Source organism: Delphinus delphis, chromosome 4 (genome assembly GCF_949987515.2).
Source record: "Delphinus delphis chromosome 4, mDelDel1.2, whole genome shotgun sequence".
Taxonomy (NCBI): Eukaryota; Metazoa; Chordata; class Mammalia; order Artiodactyla; family Delphinidae; genus Delphinus; species Delphinus delphis.
In genome coordinates this window covers 86,558,023-86,570,876 of record NC_082686.1, presented here as the reverse complement: position 1 = coordinate 86,570,876, position 12,854 = coordinate 86,558,023, and positions in this window count along the sequence as shown.

Below are 12,854 nucleotides of genomic sequence, written 5' to 3'. Positions count from 1 at the left end.
AGCTTAGCCTGGCCTGGCTATTGTACCCAGGTCAGAAAAACAACTCTGCAATTAGCAGTATAACCAAAGGCAATATGCTTCAGCTCTTCAGCTGTTAGTTTACAGAGAACTAGTCTAAACCATGCAACCCCTTCAGGGTTGACAATGGACCATATGTCAAGGATAAATTAAGTCTGTTCAAGACACAGAAACCACCTACCTTTTAATATCCTCTCTCATATTTAATTCCTCTTTTACATTTAATATTTCTATTGATATTTTAGACTTTGCATTGAGTGAACCTTGACTTTATGGACAGAACTTCACCCATTAGTGGAGTGCAGAAATCTCCCTCACTACACCACAAGCTGAGAGAAAGGGTTAAATTAAAAAAGAAGGAAAACAAAGAGGTTAACAAAGCCTGCCCTGGTTATTCCAACTCACTTACTCTCCCTTCATCCATATACTTAAGGCCCTTTTTATATATTATATGTCCATTTATCCTTTTAAATCCTTAATGATATGGAGTACATTTATCCACTGAGTATGGAGACAAGCTCAAAAGTTCCTTAGTTTTTCCCCCAGTTCCATATTCCTCCCACCTGCCAGTTCTATCCTTAAGTCAAACTCCAAAAGTAATCCAGATTTTTGGAAGGAGGGAATTCAGCTTGATTCCAATTTTCTGGGTCTTATCATCTGAGAAGTAAATAGTTAAATAGAAGATTTGCAATTCCTCTCTCCCATTTCTGTCCCATTGGCAGGGGACACCTCCAGGAAAGAAAAAAGAATAAAAGATGACCTGGTCAAATATCCTTGTAAGCATACTAAGGTTAATGACCTCTAGCAAACAAAGTAATGCCATTTTCTAACAAGACAGTCCTCATCTGTAGCAGGATATACCTGTTATAAGATGATAACATACCTAGAATCTATGGATTTATATACATGGCTTCCTGGAAAATGTGATATAAACTATGTAACTATCTGAGCATAAAATGGAAATGTTTCATGGCCCAAAAAGTTCTTTCTCAATAAATGACTTAACTGCACAACTCATTGGAGACCTCATAGATTAATCTGGGACTAGGAAACATCCTGATGCAGCCCCCAAAAAAGGCCCTGATAAGATGTACTGACTATTTCAGATGTCTCCCTGCTTCACCTATGTCTCAAGATTACTTGTGCACCTGATATCATTAGTAAAACTTGTTCCTGGCAAAATTCTGATTCATGTGTCTGATTTGATAATCCAATTCTTTGTATTATCTCACTATCCAATCAAACTTATGCTTCTCTGACTCTAGCCTTGAGCCCAGCCTTGAAAAAACTACTCTGCTTAATTCTTGGGATCCAGTCCCTTCTCTATAGCACAGCTCTGCTAACTAGCTCTTCCCTGGTTTGTCTCCTGAAACCCTCTCTTGTTAAACTTGTTGAGGACCTCAAACTTTGCGGGACCAAGGTCCTACATTTTTCATGCAAGTCTCTACCAGAGATTTAAATTTTTTAAAAGAGCCTAGCACAATGACTATCAACTTTGTATCTATGGAAAGATATGACTGGTTTGACTTACATGCCTGGATATAAGAATAGCACCCATTCCTGGGCATTGTGTCCCATGTTGTACCCACACTGGATCCCTTATATGCTGAGTCTTCCAGAGGACTCTGCCAAACTTTAAATACTATGTTCTGCTGTTTCTTCAACAGCCATTGATGCCGTCTTCCCACCTAGATGGAAGACTAATTTCAGGTTCAGCCCTCCCTAATCTGCCCCGGTCATGCCCTATATCTGATAGGGACTGTATCTTACAATTTAACTTATATCTCACCTAGTCCACAGAATACATAATAGATACATAATAACTGCCTGTGGAGAGGGCAGACAGCAGAAGCAAGAAGAATTACAATCCTGCAGCCTGTGGAACAAAAACCACATTCACAGAAACATAGACAAGATGAAAAGGCAGAGGGTTATGTACCAGATGAAGGAACAAGATAAAACCCCAGAAAAACAACTTAATGAAGTGGAGATAGGCAACCTTCCAGAAAAAGAATTCAGAATAATGATAGTGAAGATGATCCAGGACCTCGGAAAAAGAATGGAGGCAAAGCTCGAGAAGATGCAAGAAATGTTTAACAAAGGCCTAGAAGAATTAAAGAACAAATGCCTAGAAGAATTAAAGAACAAACAAACAGAGATGAACAATACAATAACTGAAATGAAAACTAAACTAGAAGGAATCAATACCAGAATAACTGAGGCAGAAGAATGGATAAGTGAGCTGGAAGACAGAATGGTGGAATTCACTGCTGTGGAACAGAGTAAAGAAAAAAGAATGAAAAGAAATGAAGACAGCCTAAGAGACCTCTGGGACAACATTAAATGCAACAACATTCACATTATAGGGGTCGCAGAAGGAGAAGAGAGAGAGAAAGGACCCAAGAAAATATTTGAAGAGATTATAGTCAAAAACTTCCCTAACATGGGAAAGGAAATAGTCAATTAAGTCCAGGAAGCACAGAGAGTCCCAGGCAGGATAAACCCAAGGAGAAACACGCAGAGACACATAGTAATCAAACTGACAAAAATTAAAGACAAAGAAAAATAATTGAAAGCAACAAGGGATAAACAACAAATAACATACAAGGGAACTCCCATAAGGTTAACAGCTGATTTCTCAGCAGAAACTCTACAAGCCAGAAAGGAATGGCATGATATATTTAAAGTGATGAAAGGGAATAACCTACAACCAAGATTACTCTACTCAGCAAGGATCCCATTCAGACTTGATGGAGAAATCAAAAGCTTTACAGAGAAGCAAAAGCTAAGAGAATTCAGCAGCACCAAACCAGCTCTACAACAAATGCTAAAGGAACTTCTCTAAGTGGGAACACAAGAGAAGAAAAAGACCTACAAAAACAAATCCATGACAATTAAGAAAATGGTAATAGGAACATAAATATTGATAATTACCTTAAATGTGAATGGATTAAATGCTCCCACCAAAAGACCCAGGCTAGCTGAATGGATACAAAAACAACACCCATATATATGCTTTCTACAAGAGACCCACTTCAAACCTAGGAACACATACAAACTGAAAGTGAGGGGATGGAAAAAGATATGCCATGCAAATGGAAATCAAAAGAAAGCTGGAGTAGCAATACTCACATCAGATAAAACAGACTTTAAAATAAATTAAAAAATGAAGCTGGAGAAATCAGACTCCCTGACTTCAGACTATACAAAGCTACAGTAATCAAGATAATATGGTACTGGCACAAAAACAGAAATATACATCAATGGAAAAGGATAGAAAGCCCAGAGGTAAACCCACGCACCTATGGTCAACTAATCTATGACAAAAGAGGCAGGAATATACAATGGAGAAAAGACAGTCTCTTCAATAAGTGGTGCTGGGAAAACTGGACAGCTACATGTAAAGGAATGAAATTAGAACACTCCCTAACACCATACACAAAAATAAACTCAAAATGGATTAGAGAGCTAAATGTAAGACCTGACACTATAAAACTCTTAGAGGAAAACACAGGAAGAATACTGTTTGACGTAAATAACAGCAAGATCGTTTTTGATCCACCTACTAGAGTAATGGAAATAAAACCAAAAATAAACAAATGGGACCTAGGGCTTCCCTGGTGGCGCAGTGGTTGAGAGTCCACCTGCCGATGCAAGGGACACGGGTTTGTGTCCCAGTCAGTGAAGATCCCACATGCTGCGGAGCGGCTGGGCCCGTGAGCCATGGCCGCTGAGCCTGCGCATCCGGAGCCTGTGCTCTGCAATGGGAGAGGCCTGAATACTGCAAAAAAAAAAAAAAAAAAAATGGGACCTAATGAAACTTAAAAGCTTTTGCACATCAAAGTCAACCATAAACAAGACAAAAAGAGCCCTCAGAATGGGAGAGAATATTTGCAAACCAATCAATGGACAAAGGATTAAGCTCCAAAATATATAAACACCTCATGCAGCTCAGTATTAAAAAAACAAACAACGCAATCAAAAAATCGGCAGAAGCCCTAAATAGACATTTCTCCAAAGAAGGCATAGGGATGGCCAAGAGGCACATGAAAAGCTGCTCACCATCACTAATTATTAGAGAAATGCAAATCAGAACTACAATGAGGTATCACCTCACACCAGTTAGAATGGGCATCATCAGAAAATCTACAAACAACAAATGCTGGAGAGGGTGTGGAGAAAAGGCAACACTCTTGCACTGTTGGTGGGAATGTAAACTGATACAGCCACTATGGAGAAAAGTATGGAGGTTCCTTAAAAAACTAAAAATAGAATTACCATATAACCCAGCAATCCCATTACGGGGCATATACCCAGAGAAAGCCACAATTCAAAAAGACACATGCACTCCCATGTTCATTGTAGCACTATTTACAATAGCCAGGTCATGGAAGCAACCTAAATGCTCATTGACAGATGAATGGATAAAGAAGATGTGGTACACATATACAATGGAATATTACTCAGCCATAAAAAGGAACGAAATTGGGTCATTTGTTGAGATGTGGATGGACCTAGAGACTATCATACAGCGTGAAGTAAGTCAGAAACAGAAGAACAAATGTCATATATTAACGCACAGATGTGGAACCTAGAAAAATGGTACAGATGAACCAGTTTGCAGGGCAGAAATTGAGACACAGATGTAGAGAACAAACGTATGGACACCAAGGGGGGAAAATGGCGGGGGTGGGGTGGTGTTGGTGGGATGAATTGGGAGATTGGGATTGACATATATACACTAATGTGTATAAAATGGATAACTAATAAGAACCTGATGTATAAAAAATAAAATTCAAAAAAATTGCCTGTGGATAGAGGTAAGATAAAGAACCCACCTAATAACTACAAATTACTTATAATTTCTATGCACCAGGCTCAGTGTGAGTAACATTACTGTATGTAATTTTAAATACTCAAAAAAGATCCTGAAAATGGACTATCATTTTAGTGATGAAGAAAACGAGGCTTAGAAACATCTGCTTTATCCAAGGCTTTCCAGCTAATAGAGCTAAGATGTAGAGACAGGCCTTTCTGGATTCAAGGACCATACTTGCCCATGACACCATAGTCTCCTTTTACATTCTTCTTTATTTGATTATCATCCAACTTTATCCAGAAGAAAAAGTGAAGTAAAGGAACTTTATCAACTGAGTGTTGAGAATTCATCAGAAATAAGTAACTATCTGATTTAGGGTATAAAGAAAAATGACACAGGGTTCTTGGGATCTAGGAACAACAGAGGCAGGAAAAGCATGTGACAGAAATCACTTCATATTAATTTGCTTCCTACTTCATTTAAATTCCTTGTGAAGAGGTCCTCACTTTTGTTTAAATTGCTTTGTTTCCTATTTATTGTTTTCTAACACACAATGAAAAAATTCAATTTAATCATGGGCCACATGGTTTTCATTTGGAGTGTCCAAATTAGAAGAAGTCACATGGCTCTAGACGCACGTTAAAAAATTATTTACAATTATTTACAGTTCAATCCTGTCAGCAATGGATTTTCACACTCATACACGGAACCTAATTCAGAGGCTCCTCAAGTGAGAAGTTCTATTTTTACATTTAACCACTGAAGAGAAAGCATACTTGGCAGAATTACCTTCAAAAATGAACGTAGAAATGTGCTGAAAGTTAGTCAAAAAAGAACATCTACCTTTTAAAGTAGATAAGTGTAGAAATCCATATGCCTGATCCTTTTGGGGTCTTTGAGAAAGCCCAGTTGATTTCTTTAGTCACTACACAATACCTTTTGGCACTAGATCTTAATCTCCTAAATGATTTATATATTTCAGTGCCCAGGAAATATGCATTAGTTGCTTAATAATGTTTCTTAACAAATGTTTGTCAACTAAACTGAAAACATCTCTGCCTCTGGAGGAGGAAAGGAAGGGGAGGAATAGTAAGAGAAAGAAAGAATGTAAAAAACAACGTTTTACAATTTCTTCTTTTTCTATGTTCCTGTAGAACTACTAGATATAATTCATTTACCCAATGAATATTTACTTAATACCTACTATACATTCAAAGGGGAATAAGAGGTGATAAGAGAAACATTATCTTTGTTCTTCTGAAACTTACAACATATTGGGAGAGACAGTCAGTAAACAACCACAAAGACTAAAAAGGAAAAGTTCTATGTAAGAAAAGCATTAAGATGCTATGAGAACATCTAACAAACAGACCGAATCTAACACAGAGAGTTTGGAAAGGCATCCATTAGAAAGTAACACTTAAGCTAAAAAAACAGAGTGGAACTAGCCAGGCCTCAAAATTTGGTAGTGAGGCTGAAGGAGGATTTAATAAAATCTAAGTAACTTTTGAAACTTTGTAAACAGTTTAACTATATATCCTTAATCAAAAGAAAATAAAAATTGAAACAAATATTGAACTCTTTTTAGTAGATTTATTTTTTATAGCAGTAGAGCAATTCTGAAACTTTTTTGTGTGTATTATAGAACAGAAAAGGTAAGTAAACATATTGAGGTTAGGAGCCAGTGTTCTCACTGCAGGGGGGAGATACAAATAGAATAAGGATAGTAAAGAAAGAACCCTATGGAGTTTGGATGGAATGGAAAATCTCAGTATAAATGTGTGTGTGTGTGTCTCTGTGTGCTGTGGAGAGTGTGTATTTTCTAGCTTTCTTTGCTGAAAGGAAGCAATAAAATCCATTAGCAAGGAGCACAACTAGCACACAAATCTCTATTTCTAAATAGCTTTCCATACTAAAAGGATCCAGAGCTCCTTGGAAAATAAGGAAGTGCTAAAAAATATGGGAACATGATAAAGGGACCAGAAGTACTTTAAAGGAGGCCCACTGGCCACATCTGCAGCAATTTAGCACAAACTAAAGATAATAATCCATTGAATAAAATAAGAATCCATTACTCTATATTAATGATGATGATGATAGATAGTAGATAGATAGATAGATAGATAGATAGAAGAGAAGGAAAAGTTGTGTCTTACAAAAAACTGCCAGAGGGAACAATGGACTTAGAAAATTATAATTTTTACATTCATTATATATGTAAAAACTTGATTCAGGCAAAATTAATAACTGGCTGCTATATATAAAGCCTTTGAAGGTAAGGACTACTAAAAAGAGTAAGAACCAGCACAGGGTCTGGAACCTAGTACCACTTATCTATGTATCTGTCTATCTATCTATCTTTTAATTTTTATTTATATGTGTTATATATTTATATTTATTATTTATAGAATTTAAACTGACCTGTCAAAAGGAAACCCTCAGAAAGAACGCCCTTGGTTTCCATCTATGAATTCACACAGAAGAAAGAAGGTGCCTCTCTCCACATACATACCACGCTTCAGTGCAAACCCAACTGGCAAGTACCAAGCATGACCATTTGTTCTGTTACACAATGTAGGAACAGAGCCTAGGGTCTCTGAGCTTTACAAGGGCTTACACAAACACTGGACAAATGAAATATATATATATGCATTGGTTTCAAAACATGAATAGGAGCAAAGTCTAAATCTACAAATAATTAATTAAATATTTAAATAAATTATAGCGTGTCAACTTCATTCTTAGAATTCACAAACATTGTTTTTATATTTGAAAGTAATTTTTAGGTTAGACTTTCTCACTTCATTAAGAATTCCCTAGTATATGTAATTACTGTGAAGAAATCAAAACTGATTTTACTTAATGAATTACTTAAAACTCTTCTCTTCTACCACCTTCTATGGGGTTTCTGTCCATGTAATGATGGTGTCAGTTAGGCCAGGTGAGGTAACATGGATGGATAAAAATTTCATTTATGCACAACTAAGTCAGTAGAGAATACCATGTCATTGGTAGCCAAGAAGTTTCCAAGCAGGCAGGTCCCAATTTAACTCAATATCCCAAATTATTCTTACCCTTATCTTTTATTGCCTAAACCCAATCCAAAAGCCCAAGATCTTCCCACCAGAAGGGGGAGGGGGAGTCTTGTGTGGTTCCACCTCTAATTATTAATTTTGTTATTTTCATGGAGGCATTTCTCATTATAATAACATTATCATAATATAGGCTTTAGTTACCAAGGTAGCCAGAAGGGGTGATTGTGTAGCTGACTTTTACTTATACCCTCTCCTCCATTTGGTCAAAATTCAACTGTGTTCTTGATTCAGTCTTCTTGTGATGGCAAGAACATTACAGCTTTCAGGTTCCTTCTCCTTATTTTGTGTGTTGTTAAAAGATATTTCCATCCTATACAATTTTTCTTGAAATTATAAACAATGCATTTTATTTTATCTATTGAGCCTTTATAACCTTTTCTTCAACATAAAAAATTCTGTTTTTGATCAGTTTTGTGATTTGATAGGAGTCAAATAATTCCAAAATTAGAATTTATAACACTTTTCAAATCTTCCTGGTAAAAATATATATTAATATGGTATGTGATATATGCTGATATTTTGATACCATACAGGTTTGGGCTTCTAAAATAAGTGGGCCAACCACAGGGCAGACAGCAGAAGCAAGAAGAACTACAATCCTGAAGCCTGTGGAACAAAAACCACATTCACAGAAGGACAGACAAGATGAAAAGGCAGAGGGCTATGTACCAGATGAAGGAACAAAATAAAACCCCAGAAAAACAACTAAATGAAGTGGAGATAGGCAACCTTCCAGAAAAAGAATTCAGAATAATGATAGTGAAGATGATCCAGGACCTCAGAGAAAGAATGAAGGCAAAGCTCGAGAAGATGCAAGAAATGTTTAACAAAGGACTAGAAGAATTAAAGAACAAACAAACAGAAGTGAACAATACAATAACTGAAATGAAAACTACACTAGAAGGAATCAATACCAGAATAACTGAGGCAGAAGAATGGATAAGTGAGCTGGAAGACAGAATGGTGGAATTCACTGCTGCAGAATAAAGAAAAAAGAATGAAAAGAAATAAAGACAGCCTAAGAGACCTCTGGGACAACATTAAACTCAACAACATTCACATTATAGGGGTCCCAGAAAGAGAAGAGAGAGAGAAAGGACCCGAGAAAATATTTGAAGATATTATAGTAGAAAACTTCCCTAACATGGGAAAGGAAATAGCCACCCAAGTCCAGGAAGCACAGCAAGTCCCATACAGGATAAACCCAAGGAGAAACACGCAGAGACACATAGTAATCAAATTGGCAAAAATTAAAGACAAAGAAAACTTATTGAAAGCAGCAAGGGAAAAATGACAAATAATATACAAGGGAACTTCCATGAGGTTAATGGCTGATTTCTCAGCATAGAACTCTACAAGTGAGAAGGGAGTGGCACGAGATACATAAAGTGATGTCAGGGAAGAACCTACAGCCAATATTACTCTATCCAGCAAGGATCTCATTCAGATTCGATGGAGAAATCAAAAGCTTTACAGGCAAGCAAAAGCTAAGAGAATTCAGCACCACCAAACCAGCTCTACAACAAATGCTAAAGGACCTGCTCTAAGTGGGAAACACAAGACAAGAAAAGGACCTACAAAAACAAACCCCAAACAATTAAGAAAATGGTCATAGGAACATATATATTGATAATTACCTTAAACGATAATGGATTAAATGCTCCAACCAAAAGACACAGGCTTGCTGAATGGATAGAAAAAAAAGACCCATATATATGCTGTCTACAAGAGACCCACTTCAGACCACACATACAGACTGAGTGAGGGGATGGAAGAAGATATTCCATGCAAATGGAAATCAAAAGAAAGTTGGAGTAGCAATACTCATAGCAGATAAAGTAGACTTTAAAATAAAGAATGTTACAAGAGACAAGGAAGGACACTACATAATGATCAAGGGATCAATCCAAGAAGAAAATATAACAATTAAAAATATATATGCACCCAACATGGGAGCACCTCAATACATAAGGCAACTGCTAACAGCTGTAAAAGAGGAAATCGACAGTAACAAAATAATCGTGGGGGACTGTAACACCTCACTTACACCAATGGACAGATCATCCAAAATGAAAATAAATAAGGAAACAGAAGCTTTAAGTGACACAATATACCAGATAGATTTCATTGATATTTATAGGACATTCCATCCAAAAACAGCAGATTACACTTTCTCCTCAAGTGCGCATGGAACATTCTCCAGGATAGATCACATCTCAGGTCACAAAGTAAGACTCAGTAAATTTAAGAAAACTGAAATCATATCAAGCATCTTTTCTGACTACAATGCTATGAGATTAGAAATGAATTACAGGGGAAAAATCATTAAAAACACAAACACAGGGAGGCTAAACACTACGTTACTAAATAACCAAGAGATCACTGAAGAAATCAAAGAGGAAATCAAAAAATACTTAGAGACAAATGACAATGAAAACACGACAATCCAAAACCTATGGGATACAGCAAAAGCAGTTCTAAGCAGAAAGTTTATAGCTATACAAGCCTACATCAAGAAAGAAAAATTTCAAATAAATAGTCTAACCTTACAGGTAAAGGAACTAGAGAAAGAATAAACAAAACCCAAAGTTAGCAGAAGGAAAGAAATCATAAAGATCAGAGCAGAAATAACTGAAATAGAAATAAAGAAAACAATAACAAAGATCAATAAGACTAAAAGTTGGTTCTTTGAGAAAATAAACAAAATTTATAAACCATTAGCCAGACTCATCAAGAAAAAGAAGTAGAGGACTCAAATCAATAAAATTAGAAATGAAAAAGGAGAAGTTACAACAGACACCACAGAAATACAAAGCATCCTAAGAAACTACTACAAGCAACTCTATGCCAATAAAAAGGACAACCTGGAAGAAATGGACACATTCTTAGAAAGGTATAACCTTCCAAGAGTGAACCAGGAAGAAATAGAAAATATGAAGAGACCAATCACAAGTAATGAAATTGAAACTGTGATTAAAAATCTTGCAACAAACAAAAGTCCAGGATTAGATGGCTTCACAGGTGATTTCTATCAAACATTTAGGGAAGAACTAACACCTATCCTTCTCAAACTCTTCCAAAAAATTGCGAAGGAAGGAACACTCCCAAACTCATTCTATGAGGCCACCATCACCCTGATACCAAAACCAGACAAAGATACTACAAAAAAAGAAAATTACAGACCAATATCACTGATGAATATAGATGCAAAAATCTTCAATAAAATACTAACAAACAAAATCCAACAACACATTAAATGGATCAGACACCATGATCAAGTGGGATTTTTCCCAGGGATGCAAGAATTCTTCAATATACGCAAATCAATCAATGTGATACACCATATTAACAAATTGAAGAAGAAAACCATATGGTCATCTCAATAGATGCAGAAAATGCTTTTGACAAAATTCAACACCGATTTATGATAAAAACTCTCCAGAAAGTGAGCATAGAGGGAACATACCTCAACATAATAAAGGCCATATACGACCACCCCACAGCAAACATCATTCTTAATGGTGAAAAACTGAAAGCATTTCCTCTAAGATCAGGAACAAGACAAGGATGTCCACTCTCACCACTATTATTCAACATAGTTTTGGAAGACCTAGCCATGGCAATCAGAGAAGAAAAAGAAATAAAAAGAATACAAATTGGAAAAGAAGAAGTAAAACTGTCACTGTTTGCAGATGACATGATACTATACATAGAGAATCCTGAAGATGCCACCAGAAAACCACTAGAGCTAATCAATGAATTTGTAAAGTTGCAGGATATAAAATTAATGCACAGAAATCTCTTGCATTCCTATACACTAATGATGAAAAATCTGAAAGAGAAATTAAGGAAACACTCCCATTTACCACTGCAACAAAAAGAATACAATACCTAGGAATAAACCTACCTAGGGAGACAAAAAGACCTGTATGCAGAAAACTATAAGACACTGATGAAAGAAATTAAAGATGATACCAACAGTTGGAGCGATATACCATGTTCTTAGATTGGAAGAATCAATATTGTGAAAATGGTTATACCACCCAAAGCAATCTACAGATTCAATTTAATCCCTATCAAATTACCAATGGCATTTTTACAGAACTAGAACAAAAAATCTTAAAATTTGTATGGAGACACAAAATGCCCCAAATAGACAAAGCAGTCTTGAAGGGAAAAAATGGAGCTGGAGTAATCAGACTCCCTGACTTCAGACTACACTACAAAGCTACAGTAATCAAGACAATATGGTACTGGCATAAAAACAGAAACATAGATCAATGGAAAAAGAGAGAAAGCCCAGAGGTAAACCCACGCACATATGGTCAACTAATCTATGACAAAGAAGGCAAGGATATACAATGGAGAAAAGACAATCTCTTCAATAAGTGGTGCTGGGAAAACTGGACAGCTACATGTAAAAGAATGAAATTAGAACACTCCCTAATGCCATGCAGAAAAATAGACTCAATATGGATTAGAGACCTAAAAGTATGACCGGACAGTATAAAACTCTTAGAGTAAAACATAGGAAGAACAGTCTTTGACATAAATCACAGAAAGATATTTTTTGATACACCTCCTAGAGTAATGGAAATAAAAACAAAAATAAACAAATGGGACCTAATGAAACTTCAAAGCTTTTGCACAGCAAAGGAAACCATAAACAAGACAAAAAGACAACCCTCAGAATGGGAGAAAATATTTACAAACGAATCAATGGACAAAGGATTAATCTCCAAAATATATAAACAGCTCATTAAGCTCAATATTGAAAAAACAAACAACCCAATCCAAAAATGGGCAGAACACCTAAATAGACATTTCTCCAAAGAAGACATAGAGATGGCCAAGAGGCACATGAAAAGCTGCTCAACGTCACTAATTATTAGAGAAATGCAAATCAGAACTACAATGAGGTG